Source organism: Pan troglodytes, chromosome 14 (assembly GCF_028858775.2).
Source record: "Pan troglodytes isolate AG18354 chromosome 14, NHGRI_mPanTro3-v2.0_pri, whole genome shotgun sequence".
NCBI lineage: Eukaryota > Metazoa > Chordata > Mammalia > Primates > Hominidae > Pan > Pan troglodytes.
Genome location: NC_072412.2, coordinates 111,062,572 through 111,076,714, shown reverse-complemented (window position 1 = coordinate 111,076,714; position 14,143 = coordinate 111,062,572). Strand labels below are relative to the sequence as shown.

The following is a 14,143-nucleotide window of genomic DNA, read 5'->3' as shown; positions in this document are numbered from 1 at the left end:
GGAGATCAAGACCATCCTGGCTAACACGATGAAACCCCATCTGTACTAAAAACAAAAAATTAGCCAGGCTTGGTGGTGGGCGCCTGTAGTCCCAGCTACTCGGGAGGTTGAGGCAGGAGAATGGCATGAACCCGGGAGGCGGAGCTTGCAGTGAGCTGAGATCGTGTCACTGCACTCGAGCCTGGGCCACAGAGCGTGACTCCGTCAAAAAAAAGAAAAAAAGCAAAAAGAAAAGAAAAAAAATTAGCTAGTTGTGGTGGTGTGTGCCTGTAGTCTCAGCTGCTTGGGAGGCTGAGGCAGGAGAATTGCTTGAACCCAGGACGCAGAGGTTGCAGTGAGCCCAGATGGCACCACTGCACTCCAGCCTGGGCAACAGAGCAAGATTCTGTCTCAAAATAATTTAAAATAAACAAATAAATAAAAATAGAATATTTTGGTTGGGTGTACATGGGTGAGCTGCTTTATTTTATGTATGTAGAATTTCTAAAATAATTGTGCTTTTACCGTCTAGCTTCTATAATTTATAAATATGTAATGAATAGTAGATAATATTAATGATTGTGTTGTTTGGCATTTTATTAGTTGGCTTAAAAATGAGAATGATAAAAAAGGCATGGTATCAGGGCATTTTAAAATTATTAGCCATGGGGGTAAAAAAGAAAAAGGAAACTGAGACAAGTTGCCAGCATGGCTACACAGAGAAATTCCAGTTTCCCCCAAACTGGAAAATAATAGCATTTTATATGAGGACAGTGTGCTTAATATATAACAAAGATAGCTGCTATATATTAGAAATTATGTTTGTTATTCCTTAAGCAATTATTTTTAATCTTGATAGTTTATTCTGGTTAGATATATAACAAGAATATAACTCTAGTCTCTTCTTGCAAAAAAAAAAAAAATTCCAATGAGCAAGATGATTAATCCAGTAAAGAAACATGTCCAGCCTGGGGACAAAAAAAAGTAGATCAAATTTTGGTTAGGAAGATTAACCAAGTAAAAATCCATTAGCTGGAATTTATTGTAAAAGCCAATAAGAAATCATCCAAGAAATAAAAAACTAAAAATAGCCCTCAATATGGAATAAAAAAAGACATAGAGTGATTCTCTTTGCATTCAATAGAGACTGAGACAACACAACTGTCAGAATATTAAATATTGCTTTGGAAAGTTTAGAAATATGATGAAAGTAAATTAGACAATTGCTAGAAAAATATCCTTCAGTTGGTTCCCCACACATCACAAAATTCAGCTTGATACCATTTTCTTTTTCTTGACAAATTTAGGGCTTTTACTAGTGCTATGACAGAAAGAATGAATGCTACCAAAAAGACCATTTGAATTTACTTTAATTATTTCAGAGTAGGGAAACGATAATTGGAAAGTAGTTTATAACCTTGAGTTTGTAAAATCTGTAAACTCTCACAACGATGTGAAGGCAGAGAAAGTATCAAACTCAGTCCCCTATAATAAGCTCATTACTTCATAAAATATATATCCCCTTCATCTATGTGTCAGGAATGTTTAAAATTTTCACCACTGGTACATTATTTTTGGGCCTTACATTTTTGTGGATTTGGTGAATACTTGAAAGAAATAAAATAGGATTGGATAATGTGAATTCCTTTTACACTCATTGTCATTATTAGAAAATAAAGCCCAAATAAAATATGACAGAGCAGAATTAGTTTTAATACAGGAAAAATTTGCAAGTTGAAGAGGAGAAAATGCAGCCAGGAACTAACGGTACACACCTAGGTGGTTAAGACAGCATGGATGATGATAAGAGAACATAAGGAAAATTCTGCCCTCCAGCTACTTTGAATTTAGTGTTCTGCCTAGTATGAATATTATTGAACCCTATGGTATGGTACTTAACTATCTAATGAGATGATAACTCTCTCCTACCTGTAGAAAATGTAGATGCCTTGCCTACTTCTGCTTATATACATGCTGAAACATACTGATGTCTGCTGTCTTCTTAATTTTACACTAATTTTTAAAGTAAAGATTGATTTGATAAAAAATATGCACTTGGAAAAATTATTCTGCTATTCCCACATTTCATGTTCATGTCTATTTACAGCTAACAAGACTAGCACGCAAATAGATATATGCTCCAAGATCTCGCTTCTTTTCATGTCTGGCTTCTCCCTGTTTACCCACAATTATTTTCATAATATTTTACTGTGATTCCACAAACCAGAGACAAATCTCTGAAGGGAATAGTGTTCCAAGGCATGGCCATCATTAGAAGACAATAAGCTTGTTTTCATTCCAACATCCTTAGCTTTGTTGAAGGCTAAGTGGAAGAAATTAACATACTGCATGACTTTCAATGAAAATTGTTTCTAATTATTTTGCTTCTCAAATTATTCCACCAGGCATTGATTAGACTTTTTAAATTTATTTCATATCTGTCACTCTCAGCTAACATTTGTAATTTTTTAATTGTTGTTAAAGAGAATCTATTAATTGAAATACAATTATCCTCTTTAATAAAAGTAAATAAAATTACTTGGGTAGCCAACATATTCAAGTAATCATCAATCTTGGTCAGAAATTAAAAGTAAGATGAGCATCTAAACTTGGCACTCAAAGACTGACCATCTGCACCTTTGAGGCAAAATAAAATTCAGTTTAGGAAAACCTTATGAAAAGCAATGTTTTAATTATGCTATCAAGGGCTGTGGTAGGCAGAAACTTCTTTGCTCCATCCCCCAAAAATGTCCAGTTCTTAATCCTGAAAACCTGTGGAATCTTGTGTAACAAAAGGACTTCATAGACGTGATTAATGTTAATGACCAGGAGGTGGAGAGTGACCTCAGTTATCCTGGTGGGTCCAAGGTAATCACAGGCATCTTTATAATCAGTGAAGGTCTCCCTGCTGTGCTTAGAGAGGGGGATGCTGGAAGAAGAGTGGTCAGAGAAGCAACATTGCTGGCTCTAAAGACAGAGGACAGGCCACGAGCCAAGGCATGCAGGAGGCCTCCAGAAGCTGGGGCAGGCAAGAGAATGGACTCAGCCCTGGAGCCTCCAGAAGGCACGCAGCCCTGCCCATTCCTTGCTTTTAGCCAGGTAAGATGTCTGTCAGCCTGATGAGAACTATGAAATAATGAATGTGTTTGTTTTTTCACCGCTAAATTTGTGCTAATTTGTTATAGCAGTGATAGAAAACTAAGACAAGGCTATATCTTGGCATGTCAGATTTTAAGTTATCTGCTATAGTTTAGAAAAGCCCAGAGAAGGAGCTGCAATTTGTCTCTTTGAAAAAAAAAAAAAAAAAGGATCACCTTCTAGGGGATTAAACAGTAATGGGCTGGGTGTTGTGGCTGACACCTGTAATCCTAGCACTTGGGGAGGCCGAGGCGCTGCTGCACTCCAGCCTGGGCAACATAGTGAGACCCTGTCTCCAGAAAAAAAAAAAAAGAAAAAGAATTAAACGTTAACAGATTATTAAGTGAGGCACTGTGTGAGACCTAGCTTGGGTTTGCGCCTATAGATATTTAAAAGTTGATCCAGGTTTTCACTTGAAAGCAAAACTACTGCCTTAAATTTCCACTTTACAAAAGTAAATCATGGATTGAGGGAAATAATTTACTTGTTTGCTTTATAAAAAGAGATCTCGATCTCTTCATAAGTTATATATGTTTTACAAGGTTGCACTGTTTGAACTGTAAGTGTGAATGGTTACTAACACTCCAGAAACCAAGAGGTACATTTTAACTGGAAAAATTTTCTTCCTGTATCTTACAAATTAATCGAAGTTTGCCTACTCTTGAAAATATGTCAAAAGTATTATGTAGCTTTACCACAGTTTTATCTAACTTCTAGAAGAATTTAAATTCATATAAAGATAAAGAGTAACATACCAATGGAGTTTAGAGAGTTTTCAGATTTGCTCAGAAGAATGCTCCTTTGAAAACCTATGAAGTAGATTTTACCCAATGTATATCTGGATCTAAAAATTAAAGAAAATATCAGTCGTGTTCAGATTCCTTTATACCCTGCAGAAGAGAGAAAGAATAAGCAACATCAATGGAGCATATAACATGTATGGTTTAGCACTTTCATATTTTTAATCTTAACTATTCAGCCAAATACGTCTTATTTTTTTTTATTTTTATAGATGAGGATATTTAGGTTTGCATTTTTTTTTATAAATTGCTCAGTCATACAGTTGGTAAATAGCTGACAGGAGAGTTCACTCCAGGTCTTACTGACTCTCAAACCTTTGCTTTTTAAAAATCTCCAAACTAGCGCCTCTCCCTTTTAACTGCAAAATAAGCACAAAGTTATCCCAGTTCTACACAGTGCTAAACAAATTCCTATGAGCAAACAATTAGCACAGGCAGATGGAGTGAGGGGGAGGTGGTTTATAACAATGGAAAGCTGTCTGCCTGCTGTGGATTAAAGATTCAAACTCTTTGATCCTCCTCCCAGGGATAGGTGAGGGCCTATGTCTCCCCCTCATTAACATGAGTGATCCTTGGCTAGGTTCTCCTTTGACTGACAGAATATGGGAGAAAGTAAGGCTGAACCATATACTGGGCTCAGGCTTCCAACTCTGACATGTTCCACTTCCTGTCTCCAGGAACATTCACTCTGGGAGCTCTGTGCTGCCATGCAAATGTCACATTGCACTGAGGCCGCCATGCTGTAAAAAACCCCAAGCTACCTACCTGAAAAGCTGGAGAGAATCAGCACCCATCAGCTTTTCCAGCATTTTGGGTCCTCCCAGCTAAATCATCGGCATTGTGAAGCAGAGATGAGACATCCTGCCATGCCCTTTCCAAATCCTGGACCAACAGAATCATCATATACACTAGTGAGCTTTTACTTTAAGCCACTAATTTGGGGTGTAGCTCTTTTGCAGCAAAAGATAATCAGAACACTGCCATGCAGGAGCTGAGAAACTTGCTCACTGTTATGCGTGTATCCAATGACTACTCACACACACATTACTTGCTTCACTCTGCTTTCTGGCTTTCCATTCAGCAAATTTTAAGAAATGAAAAAGTTATTCATGGGAAATTAACTCAAGATGAATATTGTTGTAGTTAATCTCTTTGTAAATGGTAAAATATTAAATTATTGTGAGTCATTTTTATTTAAAGAAGTTTGGTTCTTTAAATGAAAAAAGTTTGGGTCTTTTGTGGATACTTTGCATATAGACATTCTAGACATGAAAGAATGTTGAAGACAAAGAATGTTGAAGGAATATAGACATGAAAGAATGTTGAAGTTTGGTTTTTTGTGGATACTCTGCATATAGACATTCTAGACTGGAGTGATACATCTTGTTCAGGTTTCTATGTTTTCAAAATGATAACTTGACACACCTACCAATGCCAATTTTTAGGATATATATCTGTATATCTGTGTGAACTAAGGAAAATTCAGGTATGATTAAACCTACATATTTTGCCAGGAGAGACTGGATAATGTAAGTCTTTATATTTTTCACAACTTCAAGTTTATAGCATCCAAATGAGCAATTGCTGACATACCTAGGGGATTTCTCTGCAGGTTCAAGTCTGATCTGGCCTGAGGGCAACACTCTTACTGAGTGTGTTCCTAGGCATTCCTTGGCAGTTGGCTCCAGGCCACAATAAAGAGCCCTGATGATTCTCTGAGCAGGCCCAACTTCCATTCACATTCATGGGAATATGAGGATGACTTGAGATCTTCAGGACTAAGATAGACTCTTTCAGTTGGTGTAGGGTAAGCTCAGCTCATCTCTAGAGACTTCCCACAGTGGAGCTCATGCATGACTCTGTGCAGGTGGCACAGGACAGCCAGAGACAGGCACCTAAGGAGCGCACTATCAGCAGGTGGACTCTCCACTGAGGGAGGTAGACAAGGGAGAAAGCCAGGTATCCACATGGAGCAGGCCTTACTCAGGGAGACTGAGATTTTGCTCTACACATCATAAAACGTGGAGGTCATTAATGGAATTTTTCACCGGACATGACTGCCATAGCCATGATAGGGTCCCTGGCTAATCTTTCAATTATGATAGCATCATAAGATAATTTTGAATATGAGGAGAGAAGAATAACTCTAGAACTGCAATGTCCAATATGGTAACCCCTAGCAACCTAAGGCTACTTAAATTAATTAAAATTACAACTTTAGTTCCTCAGTGCCACTAGCCATATTTCAAGTACTCAATAACCACACACACTTGGCTACCATGTTGGACAGCACAGACATAGACCATTTCCATTACTGCAGAAAGTCCTCCTATTTGACAGTCCACCTCTGGAACCAATCCGGAGTCTTTAGGGACCTAAAAGACTGAGGTGCTGAATCTCAGAGCAGTACTCTGCTTAATGCTTAGTTAAAAGACTTGCTAATCTATATAGTTGATCTAGAGAACTTTAAAGGCAGCTAGTTCGTAGCAACTATGTTGCTGGACCTTGAAACTGTATGTCAGGAACTTGGTGTTCTAGTGGTGACTTCTCCTTTATGTACCATGTTCACACTTCTCCTACCACTCATTTATCCATTCAGAAAGTATTTCAGAAGACCCTATGATTTACCAGGTGCTATTGCAGACACTGAGGCACTGTGGGGAACAAAACAAACAAAGTCTCCTTTCTCAGGGATCTCACATTCCATGTGGTGATGCAGACAGTAAAAATTCACACACAGAAGATACTTTCATACAGTAGGAAGTTTTATGAAGAATATTTCAAAAGGGGTGTGGGGTGGGAGAGGTTGATGTTCAGGTGTTTGCTTGAGAATGAACTATTCATACAAAGAATCAATAATTCATTTGTTCCACAAATATTTATTGAGTACCTGTTATTAGCAGGCTACTTTATTAGGTTGCCAGTGCAGGGTTTTCTTAGCACAATTAAAACACAATAACATTTGTTAGAAATTCAAAGACCCATGTCCACTCTTGCGTAATGAATCAGAGTCTCGAGGTTATGGTCCAGAGACTGGTGTATTTAAAAATCACTGAAGTAATTTTAAGGTATAGCCAGAACAGAGAGGACACCGGCATTCTTCCTGAAACTCAACACACTAGACAATGATAAATCATTAAAATGAAGTAAATATTTTGATTGAGATTGTTTTGGCTTCAAAATTAATGATAGCTTGGAGAGGAAAGAAAGTAAATTATAAAAGACAATTAAGAATCTCTTAAATGTATTTAGATAATAGTTACAGAAGGACAAAAATGAGTAGGATCTGTGATAACAGAAAGAATAAAAATAAACAAAAGGACTTAAAAAAGTAAGAATAAGAAAGAAGTCAACAGTAACCCAGAAATTTTCAACCTCATGTCTAAGAGAATGATGATGCTCTTTAGCAATATATCCAAACCAAAAATACTACGAGAAGTAGGTTGTGTTCACTTGTGATGTTGTAAATTTATAATTACTTTTTCTTTATTTTGGATGCATGCTTTTCCTTTTTCTGAAGTTCTGAGACATACAAAAACAATAAAGAAAAACACGATTTTATGCCAGAAAATAGATAGGAACAATTCCTCATGCTCAATATAATTTTAGCCTCCCACATAATCCAAAATATATGTGCTGCAAATTGTGGGAGTTTCAAAATTAGATCCAACTTCTTATTACAGTTAAAGATAAAAAGAAAACAAGGCTTTGTCTTTTTTAGGATCTTTTTTGGAACTTGCAATATAAAAATACTCTTTCAAAAAATATAACTCAACATCAAAGTCCAATAAAACAGTAAACTGGACTAAATATATTCGTATATTAGCTTGACCTAAGTCTGGGAATTGAGCCAGACTTTTCAAATTATACTATCATTATTTACAGAAAAAGGAAATGTTAACTAACATTATTAAATAAAAGCACATATACACATGCATAACAGGAAACAAAATGAATGTTAATGTTAACAAATGTTGAAGATGTGTGTGTGTGTGTGTGTGTGTGTGTGTGTGTGTGTGTGTATACAAAGCAGATAAGATATTCTCTTGAGCATGATTGGATTGGAAATAGTAGCTATGCCAGGGGAAAATTTATGCAATCCCCTTGGCTGTGGGCTACACATTTATTGTGTTATACAAATATGCCAAAAAAAATGCCATTTACACAGTTGCCTAAAACAAAATTGAAATTATACATTAGTGTTTAAAGTTTTTTTTTTCTTTCGCCTCCTTTTCTTAATGAATGGCAGATAATGAAATTTAGGAGTTTGCAAAAACAAACGTAGTTTAAATTGTACCTTAGTTGTCTATGAAATACAAATACATTTTATATATTTATGGAAACATTTGTATGTGTTCAGAAAGTCCATATTTTGCATTCAAGATTGACCCTGTTTTAAGTCATATTTCATTTGCTACACTCAAATTGACTAAAGGCAGATACTTTGGCATTCACTTTTTGATTCATTATTAAGGCATTATTTTGATTGATTCTGCTTAAGGTAGTTTTCCTGATCAGAGTAGACGTTTAGGCCACCTATCTAGACAAATATCCCACTTTCCTATCTGAAATATTTGATCTCTCCTTACCCATTCTAGGGTTTTGTGCATCTCTAAGATGATCATCTTGGTGTGGGGTCCTGATCTTCCCAGTGACTTAGCAGCACAGTAATTTGGCTGAAATGTTGATGAGTTCAGACAAGAAGAAGGTGATGATGACAAGAGAGCGTCACGGGGAAATTCTGCCCTGAGGAAGGAATAGTTTGAGGCTGGAGAGATATGCTACCCCCGCCACTCTTTCTCAAATGGTATTTATTCTTGAAAGACAGTGTAAAGTTTCTGAAATTGCAGAAGCAAAGTGGTTGCTGTAGAAATACATACCATGACGTGCTTCAACTCGTTTCCTTAAAGGTTAAAGAAAGAAAAATGTGCATCTTGAAGAAAATTCCAAACCCTCATTGTGAGGAGTAATCCAATATTTCAATTTAGAAATTCAGAGGGTTTTAAATAAGAAGCAATTATTCTAGGCAAAAAGCAAATATAAACGCCAGCAGTCAAAAAACCAGTGAAAAGATATGATTAAAACTGAGATGTAAAAAATAGATATTTATCTGAAGTTCTTGACTTTTAAAGTCCACAGGCATTTTCCCTTAAGAAAAGAATAAAAACATTAAATGTTAAAGAAAAACATACGAAATATTATAAAAAAGATAATTATTCAGAAAATATTAGTATTTTGTTACCAACACCAAAGACAAACAGAATATTTTTCAATGACTGGAAGCCAGTTTGAGTGAGGAAAAAAAAAACACATTATTATTACTGTTATTATCCATTATTTTTATTTTTACTTTTGGCAGTGTTATTTGCTAATCAGCTAACACATGGTAGTGGACTTGATCTTTTATGTATTATAAAGGTTGTATCTTCTCATTTTAAGGGAATATTTTAACTACATTGTCCAATTGTACACTATAAATGCAGCAAGACCAGGTCAAGTGAAACTTCAGTGGACGAGTCTCTTTCTTTTCTTGTGTGTAGGGCTCTCCCTCCCACCTGCTACCTTGATTTTTTAGATTCCATGTTCCCCTGGTCTGTGCTTGTATAATATACAAGCTGTCCTTGACATAGCACGTTCCTCTTTTTTCCTTCATTATTTTTAAATGGTTATAATATACTCTTAAAAACAAATTTGAATATTATGAATAGATTCTAATATTATCTTACTCTCTGAAATTAAGTAGTGATGTATATTATGTTAAACGCTTGTCTATGCTGATGCAACATATGGGCAGGTCTCTCTCTGGGCCTATATGTATTTGTTTCATATCGTTGTACACAGATTCATTCATTTCTTTAAATGGGTATATAATATTTCAGTGTATAAATTAATCACTCGTAAGTGGCTAGTAATTTAATTTGTTGCTACTTCCTCCCAAGATGAACAGTGCCTTAGTGAGCATCTAGCCATTTCTGTGTCTCTCTACTTATTGATTTATGCATATATTCACCACCTTCTTCTTCCACAAATAGACTACACATCCTCTTCATGAGAGTCTACACAAAAATGTTACAAATAACATTTTTAACGCAATAGTTCCCTTAAGCTCACACTTGTAATGTTTCTGCCCAGACTTAAGCCAGCCAAATGTGTGGAAATAAATTCCATTTGTGTATTAAATATCAAAGATAGGGAACATTCATAACAAATGTAAAGATAGCCAAGGATTCATTGAAACATTTCCACATACCATCTCTCCAAATCTGGTTTTAAAGAGATTGTAACATAATTTCAGGAATAAAGACCTTCTGGAATTGAGATTTATGGAAAAGAGATTATAGCTCCACAAGATTCTAGGGATGCAAAAGGTCTGGAGGAGCCTCCAGGCACAGGCACTTTGTTTCCATGCTGAAGATTCAATGTGGGTTCTGAAAATGCTGCTTTAGCAAGCACACATTTGTTCCACTGGTGTTGGATTTTCTATTGATTAATAGTTACCATTTTTTTCTTCTCTTAGGAAAGACAACCTGTAGGCACAGAAATCATTGCTCTGCTTACACTGAAATCTCCTGCTGACTTTGAGAGCTGAGCACTGGATTTTGATGGGAGAGTGAAACTTAGTGAAGGAATGATTTGAACCTTTGTTGATCTAATACTTCTGTGATACAGTTATCTAAACAGAATGAGTCTAAAGTCAGTATAAAGACCTGTGTCTCTCCATGTTTTGCTACTTATAATTGCAGAGGAACATTTTGAGATAGAAAATTTTATCCCCCTTTCAAGTGACTTTTTATAAAACATAACCTTTTAAGAGAGGTCATTCTTTTGAAAAATTGTCTGAATACAAGAGAAGTAACTGAACAGCAAGGGATTGTAGCCATAATGTTCTTGACCACTTTAGATTGACAAATAGTGTCTCAAAATTGATCAGGTTCTGGAGAATCTATTGAGGTTGTATGGAGTAACCAAGTGATGGAAGAGGTTGGAAGTGAATAATTTTATGTGGTATTATGTGATTTTTTTTGGTGGGGGTAGTGTCTGGAGCTGAGCATGATGGGGCCTAGATGGGGCAGCCTTCTAATGCTCCCAGTATTTCGCAAATCATATGTCACGTCAAAATTGTAATGACAAAGCTCACAGCAGCTGCCTACGCCAGGTTTGGTGCCAGCTCTAATTAGAGCATCGATCATTTCTCTCCCCTTCATGAATGCACGTGCGTGCACATTTTCATATACAAGGGCAAAGGACATTTCAAAGTTTGGATGGAATCTTTCCTACTTAGAAGTAATAAAAAACAATACTTTGAAATCTTACCAAATATTAAACAAATAGCAACAATTTTTCCATTTAAAGATGTGTGTCTTCAGGTCTGTTGGATCTTTCAAATTTCTATTTTGGACATGGAAACTACAGATGAAATTTAACTTACTCAAAGTTACACAGAACTCCTGGCTGATCTCTTTTACTTAATTCTTCTAAAATCTAAAGTAAGAATAATTTTGAAATGTTATTGGTAATGCTTAAATAACAAAAGTTACTTTAATATGTTACATGTTGGAAGTTTCATTTATACTTAATATCTAATTTAACTCTTGTGAATATATTATTCAGTTTTTTTTTTTGTTTTCTAAAATGACTTGTTCAGGGCTCCTTTTGGGATTTTTAAGTGAGAAAAACTCTATTTCATAATATTGTTACCACGCTCATCCAATAACACTTCATAGATGGTTAGCCATCTCTAAAATTAAATTTTGTAGTTGAGAAGCATTGAAAATACCACCTATATTTGGATTTCTGTTTAACACTTCAAAATGCATTTTATCATAATTTAAAATTTGATTTAAATACAAACCTCTTTATAGAAAACCTGATAAATGTGGTTTTATTTGTTTGCTTGCTTTTTTTTGCAGGGAGGGATATTCCCTTAATAACACTCTGTCTTTATGACTCATTGGTTATTTATAAATGTTATCATCATTTTTCTGATTTTTAAATAAATTTCAGAATTAATACATTTAACTGAATAAATCAACCAATAATGTCACAACTTAAAATGTGTTTGTAACAAGAGTCAGCACTTATAATGAAAAATATAATTAATTAAGAGGTTACAAAACTTATAAGCAGAGGTTACTCTGCTTACAGAAGGGCAAACATTTGTTATTTGATACAACATATTAAGTATTTATCCCATGCAATCACTGTCCTAGGCTTTGAGTTTATAGTGATGATCAAAACTATTTACAGGTTTCAAGAACCCTGCTCACATACAGCTTACAATCCTATGTGGGAAAAGGATAATAGTGAAATAATTACATTAATTAATATATACTTGATTCAAATGTAAATAATTATTCTGAAGGAAAGACACCTACATCAAAAGAACTGGCTTTCGGGGATCAAGGAAGCCTTTCCAAATAATTGTTGATGGGGCTGAAAGACAACTGTGGGATGAGAGGACCACCTGGGCTTGGTATGGGGGAGATACAACTGTCAGTGGGAAAGCTCTGGAGCTGGGGAAGAAGAACTTCTTCAATGGAGAGAAGTTCCCGAGTGAGTAGAAGGAGGGTGACCACAGTGTGAAGTGATGCTATAGAAGCCAACCACGTGGCTATGCAAGCAGAAGGAATTTATCCAAAAAGAATGGGGGAGGCATTAGAGGGATTTAGTGTGGAGAGTGGTGGTGACAAGATCAGATTTGCAACTTGCAACTCTCTCTCAGGTTGCAGCATGGGGGATGATGGGATGAGCCCAGAGTGGACGGACGCATTTCCAGTAGTCCAGGAGAGTGGCATGTGGCATGAACTGTGTGAGGAAGGGGGAGCTGGGGGGAAGAAGTGGGGTAACAGCACCCTATTTGTTCTTTTGCTTCTTACACTTTGAAAAATATTTCAAAGCGGGAATGCTATTCCAGACATTTAACACCTGGAACAGGAATAAGTACCAACCAAATATCGTGGGAGACTGACGAATCAGAACGTACTCCAGCACATGCATGAACATCAGCTCTGCATGGTAGTATGGTTTTAAAACACTTTCATGTCTATGTAAACAAAGTAAAAATGTTAAAAGATTATTTTACGCCTTTGGTTATCAGATAGTCAGACTTTTAGTAGTTTATACTTTATTGCAGTCTGATGAGGTCTGCTTTTAATAGTAGTTTTCTCTTCTTCCCCCAATCCCATTACATTAAAATGGCAAATGATACTTTTCCTTGTTAGTAAGCAAGGCCAAGTTAGGATTATCCGAAAGTCAATACCGAAACACAAAGAATAGTGCAGCCAAACCCGGAAAATATTGTCTGTTTTGCCAAGAGGAAGCATCTCACTGAATATCTGGAAAGCTCATTGTCTCTCAATTATGGTTACTTTATGAGTTGCCATAACTCAGCTATAGTCATAATGTAACTGACCAGCACCGATGATGAAATCAATAACCACTACAACAGAGTAAATGCTGTTTGGGGTGCAAGAAACATCATTTTTATCTAAGTGAAAGTACATCTCATTTAAATGTATTTCAAGTTGACATTTTGTATATATTTTTAATAAACTTCAATTTTACTAAAATCTCTGCAATATCTAATCAATATACTGAATGATATGCTCTCCCCTTTTGTGCTCAAATAGGATCTGTTTATATTTTAGTTAAGAAATGCTATGCCATTTTATTATATTAGAAAAATATTTACTGGTAGGAATTTGGTTTAAACTCTCCTTGTTATTCAGCTGGGAAGTATACTACAAGTAAGTCTTTAAAGACTACAATTGGAGGCCGGGCACGGTGGCTCATGCCTGTAATCCCAGCACTTTGGGAGGCCAAACTGGGTGGATCAGGAGTTCGATACCAGCCTGGCCAACATGGTGAAAACCCCGTCTCTACTGAAAATACAAAAATTAGCCAGGCAAGGTTGCAGGCGCCTGTAATCCCAGCTACTCAGGAGGCTGAGGCAGGAGAATCCCTTGAACCTGGGAGGGAGAGGTTGCATGAGCTGAGATTGCACCATTGCACTCCAGCCTGGAGAACAAGAGTGAGATTTTGTCTCAAAAAAAAAAAAAAAAAAAAAGTCTAAAATTGGAGAGTTTAAAGTATCAAATTTAGGAGATAAATGGTAAATAATATGTTTGTATATGAAAATATTTTAATACAATATTTGAAATGAAGAAACTGAGATTACACAACTTTTTGAGCATCAAGTTTATACATTTATTTTCTTTCTTTCTTTC

General features: G+C 36.0%; 1 long non-coding RNA gene across 1 annotated transcript; it reads left to right on the top strand.

Annotated features, from left to right (window-relative positions):
• Nucleotides 1-5,224: 5,224 nt before the first annotated feature.
• LOC134808246 (uncharacterized) lies at nt 5,225-11,779 on the top strand. Its single transcript, XR_010150781.1, has 3 exons — nt 5,225-5,308; nt 8,516-8,724; nt 10,435-11,779. It is a non-coding gene; the product is annotated as an uncharacterized LOC134808246 (long non-coding RNA).
• The last annotated feature ends 2,364 nt before the right edge of the window (nt 11,780-14,143 follow it).